General features: G+C 33.9%; 1 long non-coding RNA gene across 1 annotated transcript; it reads left to right on the forward strand.

The window, feature by feature from the left end:
- Positions 1 to 713: 713 nt before the first annotated feature.
- LOC118165649 lies at positions 714 to 14,560 on the forward strand. Its single transcript, XR_004750159.1, has 3 exons — positions 714 to 817; positions 8,083 to 8,157; positions 14,248 to 14,560. It is a non-coding gene; the product is annotated as an uncharacterized LOC118165649 (long non-coding RNA).
- The last annotated feature ends 461 nt before the right edge of the window (positions 14,561 to 15,021 follow it).

Here is a 15,021-nt window from a genome sequence, read left to right on the forward strand (position 1 = left end):
TTTTCTTTTCTTTTCTTTTCTTTTCTTTTCTTTTCTTTTCTTTTCTTTTCTTATTTTTTTTTGGTGATATCTTATGGATATCTTCTTATTGATAGCCATTTTATATTTAATAGCAGCAATGGCTTCATATTTTCCATCATCTATAATAAGCTGCATCAACCAGTTTCATTTTCCATCTTTCTTGTCAAATTCCTCCTTCCATCTCACATCCAGATTTCCTTCCTGAAGATTTACAAAAGCATATCAGGTTTATTTTAGAAATGACCAATGGTCACGCACAAAACAAGCAATTTTGTGGTTAGAACTGTTTATGATAAAAACAGATCAATGGTTGAGTCAAAGCAAAGAACTAGGAATCTGTAAGCATGAGATTTTCAGTCTCACAGAGAGTGTATTTGCCCACATTTTTGAATTTTTTTTTTGAAGGAGTCAGTAACTCTAGACTCGGTCAGAAATGTAAAGTAAATACAGTTGCTTAAAAGAGGCACAACTCAGAATAGGATAGATGGTGTGGAGCAGGAGGAGTGCTTCTTCAGGTGCTGGAACAGGTATCTACACTGCAGCCTATGGAGGCCTCTAAGCAGATGAGCAGATGAGTATTTTCTGAAGGATCTGTGGCCTTAAAGAACCCACAGTGGAGCAGTCTTGAGAGACAGAAACTCATGGGAGAGACTGTTCTGGAACACGGGAAAAGTGTAAGCGTCTGCAGAGACAAACTGCAGCTACCATATGCTCCCTCCCCTCTGCGCTGCTCAGGGCAAGGGTGGTAGATGACTTGGAAATGAAGGTGTGAAGTTGCACACAAGAAAAGAGATATGTTAAGTTGTTGTTTTAATCTGTATTTCTCAGTAACCAAATCTATTTTAATTGGCAATGAATTAAACTACATTTCCCCAAATTGACTTGTTTTTGTTTGTAATAGTCATTGTTAAGCAATCTCCCTATTTTAGCATGACCCCTGAGCTTTCTCATCCTATTTTCTCACCCTATCCCCCTAAGGAGAGACAGTGAGTGAGGAGCTGAGTGGGCATTTGAATGTTAGTCAAGGCAAACATACCACATGTTCTTAGATATGGATTAATTATGAGTCTATAATAGTTTGTCTGGGCTTAATTATGATCTATTTAACTGTGATGGGTACTATACTACTATACAAATTTTTCTTTCAGTATCTGTTGCAAGTTTTCTGGGGGAATGCCCGCACAGCACTTCCATAGGTGTAGCTTAAGTTTCTATTTCCTCTTGTATACCTTTGAGGTGCAGTGGTCTGTTCTCAATAAAATCCTTTGAGATCTACATATGGAAACCAGTATATTTGAGCTAGGTTATTAGTTTTTGCTGAATGAGCATAGATCGTAATAAAAGATGTCAGAAACTGACATAATGTTTGGGAAATTAATGGGATATATTTTCTTCTTGATAGGCACATATATTTCCTATTAATGCTAATAGAAATTATATGTGTGCATCAAGAGAACATACCACTTTGCATGTAAATTTCACATTTTATTTTACAAAGGATATGTAACCCTATTATCACCAGGATCTTAGTGCTGGCACGAAAATTTGTCCCAGCTCAGTTGGTTATAATCAAACATTAAAATGATCTAGCTGAGCCTAATTGTATTTTACCTTCCTACCACTTTTGTAATGAAAGTACTTTAATCCAAAGCATTTTCTGTGTCATGTGGATGAATAAATAGCCTCTTTCTTGAAGTTAAGTTGCTTCTAAACTCAAGCTAATAAAACTACTTACTTGCATTTCCATCAGAGTTACAAATACAGTTAAAAGGCTTACAAAATTTAGATTTGAAACATTATTCTCCAGCAAAAGAGAATGGTAAAATACTATATCTTTGACTTTTGAAGGTATATTCTAAAGCTGATACAAAATGGCAGCTTTTATGAATTTTGTATTTGATCTAGAAAGCATGTTTGTTTGTTGTTTTTATTTTGTTTTGCCTTACACTAGTTTTATTTGTTTATTTATTTACACAAGGTATGTAAGTCCTTGGTTGTAAATTTTAAATAACAAAAAGTCTTGTGCAAAGGATGTAATTTAGGGTAACAGGGACTGTGGCTCACAAGCTGCATGAGAATTAGTGATAAGATTAAGATGTTACTTCTCCCTTTATGATTTTCTTATTTGTAATAAATTTCTTCCTATTTTGTTTACTAACCTGGCCAGTTACACCAGAAGCAGCTCCCTCTTCCCTGGTACATTCAAAAAGTGAGCTTCACATTAAGGAAAATTCAAATTCTGGACTTATGTCTGATTCAGTTGTCATTTATATTTTCATTGAAAATAAACTTGCAAATGTGCATGGAATTGCAAACACCCTTTTATTGAAATTCTGACAGAGAAAGGGATCCTAAAATAAGAAAATTAGATTTTCAGATTTTCCCATAGATAAAGTTGGAAAATCTAATTTGAATATATCTAAAGTGTTTTGCCTTGCTGAAAACATATTTAGAAAACAGACTTTTACTTCTAGTATCAGCAGACCCAGGATGACTCAGCAGACCTCATGGCAAGGAGCTAGCCCAAGAGGTCTGGCATGAGTCAGGACTTTCACTGTTGCCAGCCTCATTTCAGAACAGAATATCTCTGAAAAACATTTAAATCTTGGTGAACCAGATTTTGCAATATAACTGTGGTTCCTGAGGAAATTTCATCCAACCAAAGCCGAAGACCCAATTGCTTTACTTCCTAGTAAAGCCAGAAGCATTGTAAAGGTAGGATGGGAGAGTATGGGAGAGTACAGCATTTGGACAATACCTGGAGAAAATCTAAGATCATTGCTACTGTATAGAAGTGAGAACTAATGTTTCAGGGTTTTTTTTTTGTTTGTTTGTTTTTTACAGGTGGAAAAATAAATAAATGTTCATTGGTTCATTTAAAATCACCGGATCTGTTTAGGATTTCATTCCTAATTCTGTAACTTGAAGGCAAAGGGAAATTTACAATTGACAGCCTAGGTGCAGGGTAGCTTTTTATGTCTAGGTACAGGTAAATACTTTTTTGTGATTTTGACTTCCAGTTATTTCTTCGGGGGGGCTGACATTTTTTTTTTCTTGCTTCCCCATGAATTTATTTACTTATGTATTTATTGTCATCTGGCTTGTACTGATTCTACTTCTGCGTGCTGGATCAGATCCTAAAAAATGCATGTGCCTGAGATTACTCCAACAGACCTGCTGTCTTCATTATCCCATCAGTGCAAAATTATAATTCTTTTTTTAATAAGGTCTAAACCTTTACTGTCCTTTGAAAGTGTTTGTGTACACAAGTCTTAATGCACTACACAAGTTTCTACCAATATTAATAAGGCAAAAAAAACACACAAAAGTAGTTATGATAATATAATTTAATATTAGCATGATCTATTTAAATAGATACTATTTTTAAAAATTTTAATATTCATATTCCTTTATTTTGAGTTTGGAAAACAGGATATATAATATTACTGCCTTAGTTCAAGAATCACTATCTCTGTTCCCCAAAAAGTATTTGATTAAATAAATAAATAAATAAATAAATCTCCATACCCATTTTGCTGAAGTATAAGGGTAATAAAGCTGATCATTCAGAAAAGCCACAACCTGTCAGATTCTAAGTCCTCTCTTCTCATAAAGGCATAAATATAAAAAGAAATGATAACCTTTCTGCAAAAAATTTAAAACAAATTGTAAAATTTTGTAGTGGGTACTCAACATTTTAAGATATAATGGAGTTATTATTTATTAGAAAAAAAAATAGAAAATATGAAATTCCTTATTAAATTCTGCAAGTTTTCAAAGAAAATTCTATAGACCTCTGTGCAAATACTGGTCACATGAAAAATCTCTTTAGGCCAAACTTGTGTTATATGCAGCTAAACTTGTACACAAATTTTGGAATAATCTTGAAGTAAATTTTTGTAAAATACTATTATATTCCTCCCCAGGAAATCCTTTAGAAACTTCACTCAAATTGCTGACCCCAGTGTAAATTAAGACATTCAATGAATTTTGTAGGGACTCTATATCCTGGATATTCTGTCTTCTCTCAAAGGTCTACTGTACACCAAATTTCATGAAATTTCCAATGTGGAATTTGGATAGAGACTATGCAGTCTTACTTCTCTTTACAAGAGCCAGCCAGAGCTAGTGTAGGGAACGTTTTATCAGTTAACTGAATACACTCAGGTTGTAAGCTACAGGTAGTATGGTTGCCCATTGGAAAAAGAAAAAAAAAAAATGTCAAGAGCCTCATAGAAAGAAATACAGAATGTCCCATAAGGCTCAGTGAATGTATGGTTTCGGAGGGAAAAGTTAAATATAAACAGGTAATGAAAAATGACCATATATATTTATATTCTTTTTTTTTTTTTTTTTTTTTTTTTTTAATCAGAAACATCAAGCATTTTTCTGCATAAAGCCAGTCTTTCATATTTAATAGAAGACTTAATACTTATGCAAAATAATAAGCTTTTCAACCTTATTAATATTCTTATTACATAAGTTTATTTTAAAAGTGGATTGGGAAGTTTTCGTCATTCTGTTAACTCTCATTTACTCCATGGCTATCAGTGTTCTTCTCATAGGAGAGAGAGCTAAAACACTAGAATAATTACTGGTCCTAATTAGTCCAGAAGTTGAGTCAGAACGTACTGTGAAATAAGAGCATCTGTAGTGTCAAACAAAACATAAAAGACTTCAAAAAATAAAAGTTAAATTCAAACCAAGATGGCAAAAACATATTCTTCCTGTTCTTCCACTCTTAAAAGTGGTTTAGATTATTTGAGTATATGAGACAATGTCTATACTGTAAAACAAAAATCAACTAAAAAGGTGTCAGCCAAATCCTCTACATAGTTCTGGATTGGAACCAAATCTAAACTTTCACGAGAGTCTGAGGTTTTATAACCTTAATTCTTCATTTCATTCTGTGTGAAATGCTCTGAACACTCATGCCTTTATCATCTTCTTGCTCCATTTAACAGCCATATTTTTAGCCATTGTCTAGACCTGCAGCTGGGATCAGAATTTGTAGATAGGAATTGACTAATGCAAACCTTTGTGTGCATACTTTTCTAGCACTGCTTCCTTAAAACAATTTGAAATAATCTGCCCAGTTCTCTGCTTGTTGATACTAACACTCCTCAGATCCTGTAAAATGAACAGATTGTTCTACAATTGTTAATGGAAAAAAAAAAAAAAAAAAATACACGAGTTTCTTTTTAAAATGAAGACTTAAATATTTTTTGTGCATGTCCCCCTGCATTTTTTGTGTTAGCTATTCAATCAAATCTCTTGGTATCATGCTGTTTTACTGAAGAATTTCTGTGAATTTACTGTAAGAATTCTTACAGAAGAAATTCTATAAAAAAGAATTTCCGTTAAAGGGACTATAGTTTCTGTGTGGACATTTAGGAGGTCAGATAGCTGTTGCCACTGGAAGTAGGGCAATTTTATCCATATTAATGCTATTTAGCATTAGCTGATATAAAGCCCTTTGTTTTACAATATTTTTGTCTCCTGTATTGGAGACCATTTCTTCTAGCTACTGCTACTAGCTATTTTCTACTACCTACACCAATCTCCAGTTGGTGTCCAAGCCTAATTCTTCTCTCTGATAAGCATCACTACAGAAAATGATTAAAAATGACCAGTCACAGGAGAGAGACTCCTTTAAAGCTCTCACTGATTTAGGCTGAGAACATATCTCTGTATTCCAGTCCTTCTCCACAATGAACTTTTCAGCTGTTTGAGATTCATCCAAAATATCCTTTTTCTTTTTAATAATAACATCGAAAATAATCCTAGCACATTTACTGTGACACTAATATACCTCAGGGCCACCTTCTTACTGCAAAATTTACCTACAGCATTCATTAATGGCTGAGAAAAACACACCCTGTCATGGTTTACTGCAACCTAACAGACTTAAATTGCATCCAGGAAGCTGACAGGCCAGTGCATTATTAACTGAGCCGTTGAGACCCTTTAAACTGTATTGTATGTAAGTTTATAGCACAGGGAATATAGAATTTTAAGCTTGCACATTTTAATGTATTTAATTTGCCTCACTCTGCAGTTTGCTTTGTGAACTGTTAATCTTTTCAACCGATACAGCAAAATGTCACTGTATTCATTTGCGGAATATAATAGGCTTATATCCTGAAACAATAAAGTTATAATAGCCTGCCTGCTGCCTAGTGAAGTTATACAAATTCAGCATGTACAAGGTGTTGTGTGTCCTACTTACCCTCCAGGTTTTTAAAACTCATCTTCTCATACAAATGCCTCGAAAATCAGTAGCACACATTATTTTGCTGAGAAAAACCCAAGTAAATGTCATGGATCAAGCTCTGCTGAATTCTGTCTCTCTCTGGAATTACTTTTGGTACCTTTGATATTAATTCCTTCTTGCCACCTCCACCCATGACAAACACAAGCTGAAATCATGGACATCAAAGTCTGTTCTGCACCCTCAATACATGCAGTGGTCTGGAACTGATGAGAGATTCTCCCTTGTATGGTGATGGCAGGAACCAGCAGCCAGGTAGTCACAGATCTTAGGGAAGAAAAACTGCTGCTAAGCTGTTTGGCCTCCAGAAAAGAGGTTCTGCACACTCTCTTAAGCTTTACTGGTATTATATTTGCCCTATATACTTTCTCCTGACCAGTTCTGCAAAAATTGTAATCTTTCATTTCCTACAAGTATTATGAAAATGACAATGTGATCTTTGTATTCATGGTGGGATCGCAGTGTTTTGAATAGTAATGAATCATTGCCTGCAACAGAAAATCCTGCATGTGAAGATTAAGATGGTAACACTAGTAAAGAACATACTGACACTACACATGCTATCATATGGAAAGAAGATTATGTTTCATAAGACTTTTCTATTTATTTTTCAATAAGTCTTGTTGGAGAACTACTGTAATTGGTTGTTTCTATTGTAGAATTTCCATCCTGAGGAGTGAAAATGTGTCATCTCACACTGAATTTCTGCTAGATTGCTGACTGACACTGCAGTTGTACTTGGGCAACTTTATGTTCAGTCTAGTGTTTAGTTGACCTGCAGGGCATATTACAAAGCCTGACTTTTTTTTAAAGGGTTATCTTTCTTCCAGAGTGGAAGGTTCATGGGGGTTCTTTGTCCATAGCAGGAATGATGTGTGGGTTACCTGAGCTTTCACACTTAGATACTGTTAAAGATTCTTTAGAAAAAGGATCTGGAAATGAACCAAAATGCAAGGAAAGAAAGAAAGAAACAAACAAACAAAAAACACAAACAAACAAACAAAAATACTTTCCAAATGAAGTCTATGTTGTCTGGATCATTTCTACTCATAGTGATTAATTAAAATGTAGCCTGAAGCTGAAGAAGGTCATGCATCTCAGTCCACAACTAAACAAAATCTTTAGGGAAGAATCAATAAAATGAGCCCTGGCTGATTTTATTAGGAATATAATGTAAACAAAAAGAAGATTCTCTAAACCAATCTTAATACATTATTTTTTAAAAAATAGATGTAATCATAGAATGGAAATTTCTGTGTATCTTGACATAAAGTGGTTGTAGAGAGGAGAGGGGATCCAAAAGGAAAAGAGGACAAATATGGGAAGGAGGTAAGATTTTCTGACAACATGATTGTCTGAAGCATGTACAAACCCATTTATTGTGTTGGACATACTTTCAAATAACCTGTGAAAGCACAGATTTGCTCATTTAATGGCACTGATTGTGTAATCTTTTTCTTTACTTGCATATAGAGTTCAGAAATTTCTATGGCCAAGTATGATCAACCTGAAACATTCAAGTATGTATCTGCTAGCTGCTAATTAATTAATGAATTAAATATTATCTGGCACTGGATTGTACATGTTCCTTTTGGGCCTAGTGGACTTTGGGCATATTGGGTAACAAAACTTCCCAAGATACTAATTTTGATTCATAGGAACATTATTATAACTTTTAAGGTCTTAGACAGTGCAATCTCAGAAACATTAATTATTAGGAACTGATTGCTACATTTTGTATTTTTATGTCTAATATAACCTCTTGATTTATTCCTTTGATATTATTTCAGGTTCACCAATCAATGCTGCTATTGAGGTTCTTATCAGCTGAATGAATTTAGTAAAATACAAGACATAAAATTATTGTAAGTAAAATCTTTTCACATTTTTTGCTGCAGTTGGGGTCAGGAAGAGTTCTTAAATAAAATATTTAAGAACCGTTTGAATGAGGACCCAGTGAGGATGTGGGAAAATTACATTTTTTCTTAGACTGTTTTAACATTAAAGGTAGCACTGGAGTGAGGGATAGTCATTAAAAGCTGAATTTCTGAAAGTGTCTGTCTTGTGCACTTAAACACATTTCAGTTGAGTGAAATAATTTAAAATCTGAAGTGTGATCCAGAATCACATATGTCAATTACCATGTTGTCTGTGATATTAAAAATGTATGCAGCTGGAGGCTTAATTATATGAGATATCTCTGAGTTAGAAACACTTCATCATTTCCCCCTTTTTTAAAGTGTGGTCTTTTTAGATATTGAATGCAAATAATCCTCAAAATGAAGGGAAAGGTTCTCTCATTTGATGCTATTGAAAGCCAGGATAACACTAGAGATTTGCAAAAATTAACTTTAAAATATTGTTGTGCTGATGGAATTCAATTACCTGATAATGATGTTGATTGACTGAATTTAATGATTTTCTCAAGTGGAACAAAGACTTTTTCATGAAGAATTAGTTAAGACAGTGTCTACTGCATTTGTATGTCTGCATCACTATAAAAAGTAATTTTTACATCAAAATGATCAGTGCAAAGTCCTGAACCATCTTCATGTTTGTTTAAAACTGATGCACCTGTTTCCTTTTCCTAACTTAAATCACATTTAAAAAGTGAACTTAACGCTACTGAAGTTAAAATGCTGTTCACTGCTCTGTTGTCTCAATAGCCCAGTACTGTATTGACCTTAATAAGTGTAGGAATGGTAACTATCACTATTCCACTATTCATAATAACAAGTCCCTGTGTCTTTCCTTACATCATGACAATAGCTGAGGTCAGAAGGTGTTAGCTGGTGGCCTAGGGAGGAGTAGAAGAATAGGAGAACTGTCTTCTGTGTTTTTTGAGTCTGAGATATACCTCTCCCTTGATTCTGGAAGAATAAAACTCAACACCAAAGCTTAACTGTTTTGGCAGTAAATGCCAGTACAAAGAAATAAATTTTCTCTTTTAATGGTCTTGGTGAATATATACGTAAGAAATTCTATATTATTATTATTATTAATGGGCAATTAATTATATATGGATCTTGGCTTTTAGTTATTTGCTGTAAGGTTCTCCAAATGAGGCATGAGGGAGTCAAATGAACCTTCAAGATGTGGGATTCATACAGCAAATTAGAAGAGATCTTTTTACTGGAGAGTTAGCATTTCAGGTGGCAAGTGTCCTACTCAAAATTTTATCTACCTGATTCATTTCTGATGAAAGGGAAAGCTTCCTGGAAAGGTATAAAGTGATGGTTTTATGATGATGAATGGGATACAGAGGAAACAATGCAGAGATACAAATTTTCTGAGGTCACAGGGACAACAGTAGAATAAAGAAAGCTGAAGTATGATGCACTCCTACCAAGAAGACTGGATTTTTTTATTTTTTTATTTTACTTGGATTTGATTAGTTAGCTTAAGGGACCAAGAGCTGGACAGCTTGAACTGTGATATTATGAAGTGTTAGCATCAATTTTACAGTCATTTTCATTAATATTAGTTAACAGTATTTCAGTATTAAATAACTGAAATTAAATCTTCAGTATTCCATTCATACCATCCAAACAGATGATCCAAAGACTTTTTTTTTTAAATCAGTTGATTTTGTTCATGTGAAATATGGTGAAAAATAAAGTGTTGTGGTTTGTTTTTTTGTTTTAGAAATTAAAGGAAAAGACTTGTGAATCTGCAGACTTTATTTCATACAATTTCAATATTGCTTATTCTCGCTCGTTTTGTTTTGTTTTGTTTTGTTTTGTTTCCACTGTTTTATTCTCTAAGGGGAAAAAAAATACTTTAAATAATACCCAACCTGTTAATAGACATAGCTAAGAACATTGATTTCCAGCTGCTTTTGGAAGTACCATTTCCAGAATGTTTCAATTCAAGTTAAAAGAAGGCCAGGAGATCTTGATTTCCTTTAAGTTAAAAACAGTATTTGAACTAGCCAGTCATCCCATGCACTCTTATTTCTGAGTACAACGTTTCAATTTACAGGTTACATTGCTTCAGAAGCTACTGGAAACCCATATCTGGTCAGAGGCTTGAATGTCACCTGAAAATGAAACTTGACTTTTATAATCTGATTTAGGGCTTGAAATATTTTAGTTTGTGTGTCTTGCATTTAATCCACCTTATTAATTTGTTAGTATCTTAAAGTGTTTACTCATTTATTTAGTCTCTGTAGTTTTAGACAAAAACTGAAAGAAAACCTGTCTGTGGTTGAAGCTATAAAGCACACTGGTTCAAAGGGAAACTGTAGTTCATACGTCAACATGGAATTGGAATGTGCTTGTTAAGACTCTCACATAGCTTACATTGGCCTTTATTATTAATTATTATTATTGTTGTTGTTGTTTTTATTATTATTTTCCTAGGGAAAAAAAAAATGTTACCAAAGCTTCTTAACGGTCAAGTATATCTCTGGTTCATTTTCCAACAAAACTGCATGGAAAATCCAGTCCTATGGTCTTCTTTTCAACTTTTAAGGGAACAATGTATTCAAGCTTAACTAAGAATGTTTCATTCAAAACCATAAGCAGTTCTCTATCCTACACAAAAACTGAACTTTATCAGCATCTCTGCTAGGTCATAAATCTGTGTAAGAAGAGTTCATATGGACAATGTGTGCAGATTTTTAGCTTCCTATTGCAAGCCCACATATGTTTTATTATTTATGTTTAGCTCAGGTAGGGGTTAGCTGAGATAGATTATGGTTATTTTATTTAAAATGGATATTCTAGAAGGACCAAGAGGCAAAATACCATGAGGCACTTTACAAATAGAAAGCCAATGACAGCTCCTGTCCCACAAAATTTAAAATCTGCCTGTGATTTGTGACAATTAGAGGAACTGTCTGTAAAACAGCAAAATGAAAGACCAATTAATAATGACAGAGCTTTTCCAGCAGAATGCAAAAGCAATTCAACAAAATCCTTCAACAACTTTGACCATAAATAAAAATTTTTGAGCTCCAGATTGTCAGAACATACATGTCTACAAAATACTAGTCTCTGACCACCTTATTTCTCTGTCCGCTGAATTTCATGGTCATCAGCACTTGGCAAAAGACTTCTGTGTTACTGGTCCAAACTTATTTTGGAACAGACAAGGGCTTTGACACCATGCAGCTGAAGACAATTGCTGAATCCACAGAGGGCTCTCTTAAAATACATTCATGTTTCTCTTAGAGCCAGCAGTCACTGTTATGATGACAAGTGACCTAAGAAACCTGAATTTCTGCCAGCACATTCTTCCATCCTATTATAGGTATTTTTCACCTGATGTAGGTTCTCTGGTATGACCTTCTCTAAAATTTACTAACTTTATTGTAAGTAGTATCTTTCTAATACTGGCAACTCCTTCATACATTTTAATGAGCTGCCATGAAAATAATAGACTTTTGTCAACTGGTTCAAAATATCTCAGCACTGAAAGGAATATTTTGCATCAGCATCAATTCATAGACTCATATTCCCAGCCTCTCCTCTTTTACATCTTAGAGGAAAAAATAGCTCTTTCTCATCTAATGTGTCAAGAGACATGATTTTGTTGTTTTGTTTATCCTCAACTTATGGTTTATTTGTGTATCAAACTAATTCATTCTATTTTTAGTTATTTATTTTGTGCTACAACTATATGCTAGATTACTATGTTCCTCTCTATGGCTCCTTTCCAAGTAAGTCTGTTGAGCCAATGTAGCCACATGATAGCCTAATGAAATGCTGGCACTTACTGAGCAGTAGTTTTCCAGATGTCAGTGGGTCATTTCAAAGAATAAAAGTTTTTTAAAAAATATTACTATAATAAAAACATTGGTCCCAACAGCTAGTCATATGAACTGATCTCTACTTCCATATTCGTATGTATGAAAATGGGATATCTGGTACAGTAAACAATGGCAACGAGCTCTATATTAATACTTGATTAGAACAATGCCTTATTCAATTCTTTTTTTTCTTTCTGTTTTGAAATGTATAGTACATAGATGATACACTACATATTAAAATATGACAGGCAATAAAAAATCACGTTGTGTGATATTTTTGTTATTCTTATCTAAGTTTAGCTCTCATAGATAGGCCTAATACAATGCACCTTACTATCCTGATTGTCAGTGACATGAATAGCACAATTATTAAATAAATATATGCTGAACCAGAACAGCTAACCAAAGAAGCCTTGGAAGACTGGGATTATTATTCTTCTCCAACACAAGATCCATCAATACAACAAATAATTTCCTTAAGCACTCTTAATGCACTTATAAAATTATATATTTAACTATATTAGAAATACAGTCATTAGAAAAATATTATGGATTGCATATATACACTGATCTTAATTCAGCAAAGTTCTTACCATTTATTTATAGCTAACCATGTGGTAAAGTACTCTCAATGACTTCAAATATACTGCCCTTATTCATAAAGTTAGCATTTATTCAGATGGCCTAGTGAACTAAGAAATTAATCATTTGTGAATTTTGAGATCATACTTTTAAAGTTATTGACTTTAGTGGAGAACAAGTTGTTATAAAAAGAACATTAAAACATCCTCCAGAATACTGCAGTAGGAATATATATTTTTTATTACATTGCCTCGATGAAAAGTTGAGTTCATATAATCTCATCTGGGAAAATATAATCTAATTAAGGAGCAAGTCCTTAGCTAGGGGTTGCAAAAGTCAATAGCAATGACATTTTGTGAAACTTCACATGTGCTGGAGACACACATCTATATGGGTTTTTAATACAACACTCAATATTACAAGCATTAGACTAAGTGTCTAACATAGCATTATCAGCACTAGAAAATATCTCATGCACATATATTGGCATAACTGCATCTTTGTGAGGTTTACTCTGTCTTTTGTTTTGAAAATATTTCTCCACTCTTTCACAGACTTCCTCTGAAATATATCAAGAACGCTAAGTTTTGCAAGAAAATCTTGAGAAAGATTTTGGAACTTTGGAACTGTTCACCAGAATATTGTAGCATCTTATTTATTTATTTACTTAATTATAACAAGGAATGTAGAAACATATTTTTAGGTAATGCCTAATGTCTTGTTTTTCAGCAAGACACACGCATTGCCTAAATTACATTCCAGCTGAACTGATATTTACTAAGAGGATCACAACAGTTGCTTTAGTCTTCACAGTGGTCAGATGAACCATAAAATCATGGAAGTAGATTGGACAGGGAAAAAATAAAAAGTATCACAATCTGAAACTAAATGGCCACTACTTCTCCTGTTTTTCCTGTTGTCTTGTCATGCTGTGGAGTTGTGATGCAGAAGACAGGCTGCAAGACAGGCTGTGATGCAGAAGACAGGCTGCAAAACCCAATTCTGCCCTGGTGCAGATCTGTTCTGTGGTTGCTTTTTCAGTGCAACGACCCAAACTTTCTGTTCTGGTTGCCCAAGATAAATTAAAGATTTTATTTCAGTTTCTCTGCTGGTATAAAATAATGCAGCACCATCAAAGTCAGTAAAGCTATTTACAAGAGTGGAAAAATTAGTCCTCTCTCTGTAGAGATCTTGTAGTTCAGCTATCATGGAAGACTGATTTCCTGTCAATAATAAATGTCCTCAGTATCCTACACAAGTCTTCAGTTTATCGCCTCTGGACATTTTTTAATAGCTGCAAGTCTCAAGATGGAAGCAGATTTTTATGCTTTATTTTAAAGGGTGAGGATTGTTCAGAAAAGATACTTCCTGATCTGCCCAGGGAAAAGACTATTACAACAACAGCAAGGTTCAACCTATCAGCCTATCTTGCGTAAGAAAAGAAACTTATTTCTTTGTAAGTTGTCTTTCATTTTCACATCCATTTGTTCAAAGACATCTGAAAGTCCCTGAGCACTGACCTGAATAAAATGAAGAAGGAGGCTAATAGAGTGTTCACCTACAGTATTGTTTCCTCTCTTGTTATTAGATGGATATGACCCTGTCTTTGATCTTCCTGCAGATGGTACAGCCAAGGGTGCCTAGAATAAAGAGTGGCACACTCCTCCTAGGAGGAAAGAAAGAAAAAGGAGTAGAGAGGGAATATGCACAAGCAAGAAAATGTCCACTGTGGTAATTACAAGTGACAAAGATAAATGAGTAAGAATGTGTGAACACGTTCCTCAGTGGGTCCTTAAATAGGTAGAAAATGTAAATATGCAGCATGGGAATCTCTAAAAGTAAGGTGAAATTACACTGAAATAAGTCCAGGAATTTCACTTTGATTCAGGAAATTTGTAAGTGAAGTGATTAAAGAAACGCAATGTTTTTACTTTGTTTCTATCTCCTGATGCTTCTTTATGTACCAGAAAACTGCCTATTTTTCAAGGGTGTATCTACTTATTTCTGACTGCTTGTCAAACACTGAACCTATGTCTATTGTCAAAAAACAGTGAAACACTTGCTGAGAGCCATAAGGGAGAAATAAGATCACTGCATTGCTGTGCAAGACAGTATTTCAGAGAAGACATGCTATTTATTTAATTGAACAGACTACGTATGTTAACTTCCTTACTGTATTTATCCTAGTATCTCAGCTAGTTATTTTTTTAACTATGCAGTCAAAAAATTGAAGGAGTACTATTATCCCTTTGACATGAGAGCAGAAACTTCAAAGAGCAGTTGATCCTTTATTTATTTATTTAAGTTAAAGAAAAACTCTATATATTTTTAAATAAAAATTGCACAATTCTTTCTGGATTATAAAACATGTACAACTTGAACAGGATTTAGCCAT

This window comes from Oxyura jamaicensis, chromosome 4 (assembly GCF_011077185.1).
Source record: "Oxyura jamaicensis isolate SHBP4307 breed ruddy duck chromosome 4, BPBGC_Ojam_1.0, whole genome shotgun sequence".
In the NCBI taxonomy this organism is placed as follows: Eukaryota; Metazoa; Chordata; class Aves; order Anseriformes; family Anatidae; genus Oxyura; species Oxyura jamaicensis.